This window comes from Mirounga angustirostris, unplaced genomic scaffold (assembly GCF_029215605.1).
Source record: "Mirounga angustirostris isolate CCGP_5_RB_7025 unplaced genomic scaffold, mMirAng1.0.hap1 SCAF_8, whole genome shotgun sequence".
NCBI classification, from domain to species: domain Eukaryota; kingdom Metazoa; phylum Chordata; class Mammalia; order Carnivora; family Phocidae; genus Mirounga; species Mirounga angustirostris.
In genome coordinates, this window is record NW_026991716.1 from 106,937,216 (window position 1) to 106,940,562 (window position 3,347).

General features: G+C 38.7%; 1 pseudogene; it reads right to left on the reverse strand.

The window, feature by feature from the left end:
• Nucleotides 1–775: 775 nt before the first annotated feature.
• On the reverse strand, nt 776–1,780 carry LOC135365500 (heterogeneous nuclear ribonucleoprotein A1-like; annotated as a pseudogene).
• Nucleotides 1,781–3,347: the final 1,567 nt, after the last annotated feature.

Consider the following 3,347-nt stretch of genomic DNA (forward strand, 5'->3'; position numbering starts at 1 on the left):
AAGGAGTCTTCAGTAGAGAGAGTGATAGACTGTGCCCAGTGTTGCCTAAACAGATGATCAGCGCAGCTAAGGTGTTAGGGAGACAGGTGGCTGGAGAGTGAAAAACTGCTGGTATGTAGGATTCCAGCTGTTAGTAAATAGAAACATATGGGAATTGACCACTGGGACAATCATTCTATTTAGGACAAAGGGCAAGATAACAGGAACAAAGGAGTTTAAAAGAAAGGTCAATGTGTTTGGAAGTGTGCTGGAACAAATGATAGATACACAGTTGGAAAAAGTTATATATATATTTGATAAGCTAGGATAATAGGCAAAATGTATCAATATGACATTTTATAAGGAAAAGGAAATTCGGAATTTGAATTTAGGTCTAATACACTAAATGCACCAAGGAAATCATGATTTTACATCGGACCATATATACAGAATTTAATGAATCTAGTTGACTTGGACACTTAATAAGGGCCTGTCATTTATTTTTTGTTTGTTTTTAAAAAGACATAATTTATTCAGCATCATGAACAGACTATTACATTTAGCAATCAACAACATGGGTGCATTAAAAAAAATCTACATTAAAACCCTTTTTTGGAATGCTTTACACTTTCCACACAACAGAAACTAAAATAACCTGTTATACAGTTAGTCACAAATACAGTCCTCGAGTTTTTGCCCATACACATGAGAATTGTCTAAAACATGTCTTCTTTGTAGCAGCTAGACTGTGCCCTCACTGTGCTTGGCTGAGTTCACAAATCTGTTGTAACCTGTCACTTCCCTGGCTCTCCGCTCCTGCTAAGCTTTGTTTCCTGGCAGTAATTAAAACCTTCTGCCACTGCCATAGCTACTGCTGCTGCTGGAACCACCATAGCCACCTTGGTTTTGTGGTTTGGCAAAGTGTTGGCCTCCACCACCATAGTAGCCAGAGCTTCTGCCTCCAAAATTTCCTCCTTCCATGGGTCCAAAATTTGAGGATTGATTGTTGTAGTTGCCAAAATCATTATAGCTTCCGCCACCTCCAGAGTTGCTTCCATCATTACCAAATCCGTTACCGCCATTCCACTGCCACCGTATCCACCACTACCTCAACTGCCACCAAAGCCACCTCGACCACTGAAGTTCCCTCCATGACCAAAGTTGTCATTCCCACCAAAACCACCTCCACGACCACCAACAAAGTTTCCAGAACCACTTCGACCTCTTTGGCTGGATGAAGCACTAGTCATCTCTTGTTTAGGTAGGGCTTTCCTTACTTCACAGCCGTGGCCATTCATAGTGTGGTATTTCTGAATGGCAATCATGTCTACAGTCGTGGTCATCAAATGGTGCAAAAGCAAAGCCTGTCTTGCCACTGCCTCAGTCAGTCATGATTTCAATCACTTCAATTTTCCCATACTTTTCAAAATAATCTCTTAGATGATGTTCTTCAGTGTCTTCTTTAATGCCACCAACAATAATCTTTTTTCACAGTTAAGTGGGCACCAGGTCTTTGAGAATCTTCTCTTGAGACAGCCCTCTTTGGTTCCACAACTCTTACATCCACCTTGTGCGGCCTTGTATTCGTGGCTGCATCCACCTCCTCCACAGGGGCATATGTGACAAACCCAGAGCCTTTGGAGCATTTGGTGTTTGGATCTCACATTACCACACAGTCCATAAGCGTTCCCCATTGCTCAAAATGTCTCCTTAGACTCGCATCAGTTGTTTCAAAGCTCAAACCTCTGATGAAGAGCTTCCACAGTTGTTCAGGCTCTTTGGGAGGCTCTGACTTAGACATAACGGTGGTAGGAGGGGACACTTTCATGATGCTTATTCGGTGGTGTCCACAGGCAGAAAAGCAAAGGTTTGTCAGCTAGATTATCAATAATGTTTCCCAATAAAATTTTTCAGAAACAATTTTCCAGAAACGTAATTCATTTTAATCTGCATTAAATAATAGCATCCAAAATAAGGATGACAGTTTCATGTTACTAGCATAAATAAACAATATTTAAATACTGTGTTCTTTTATGTATTCTACACAGCATATCAAAGGACGAGAGATAGGGGTTATGTGAGAATTTCACAGTATCACATAATCATGGTGTTGCCAAACAGACATTTTCAAAACTCTCGCTTGAGAAAAAGAAGTTGAAGAAAAACAATTGAGTGGCATTTAATATTCCTCCTTGAGCAATAGTAATGAGAAAATGTAGAGATACCCCTTCTTAACAGCAGTAAATTTTTTTCTATTTTAATGATTCATAGCACTGCTTCATCAGCAATGTAATCCTTTACAATTTTTCAAAATGAATAAATTGAAGTTAACTTTATGGTGAAGGCTTATATTTTACAGATTCTAAGAAACTATCAATTATAAGATATACCATTATTTTAAGTAGCAAATTGCCATTAAAACTATGACTGCCTTCACTTTTAAGACCCATCCTGATTTTGGGGCACCTGTGTGGCACAGTCAGTTAAGGTTAAGTGTCTGCCTTCAGCTCACGTCGTGATCCAGGGTCTTGGAATCCAGCACCAAATCTGGCTCCCTGCTCAGCCAGGAGTCTACTTCTCCCCTGGCCCTCCCCCCACTCATGCTAGAGTGTGTGCACATGTGCACGCTCTCTCTCTCTCAAATAAATAAAATCTTTTTAAAAAAGACCCATCCTGATTTCAGAAATGTCAAAATATGAAAAAGCATAGCTTATATTAATGATATATACTAGTTAAAAACTATAACCTCAATTTTTTCTTTTTAGTTTTTTAATTTTTTTAAAGATTTATTTATTTATTTGAGAGAGAGCACAAGCAGAGGAAGCCAGAGGGGCTCGTTGTGGGGCTCAATTCCAGGGCCCTGGGATCATGACCTGAGCCAAAGGCAGACGCTTAACCACCTGAGCCACCCAGGTGCCCCTCAACTTTTTGTTTTTAATAACAGTGTCTCAGGGTTCTATGTATTTTTCAACTATCCCAAATTGATATAAAAATACGTTATGGAAAGCACATACTTTTCTGTGAAAAATCAAATCCATTTTTATATAAAAATCATATTTTGTTACAGTTAGGATAGCTATATGTTTTCCTTAAATAATTCCTAATACATGTTAACTCTTTCAGATCAGTGACAAAATTCTTATTAGACTGGTATCAGTTATCCAGGAAAAATATTATTCTTGTTGCACTGAGGCCTTTTTTTTCTATTAGTAAGAAAATGGAGATTATATAAAGAGTATGTTAGAGAAAACCATGTATTTTTAACACTCCATCTACAACGCCGTCAGCAAGTTTACACTAAGAAGTCCCTCTGGCTGTGTTGGAAAGTAGTTCATGCCCTTCTTGTACCTTCTATGCATGAATTTTGT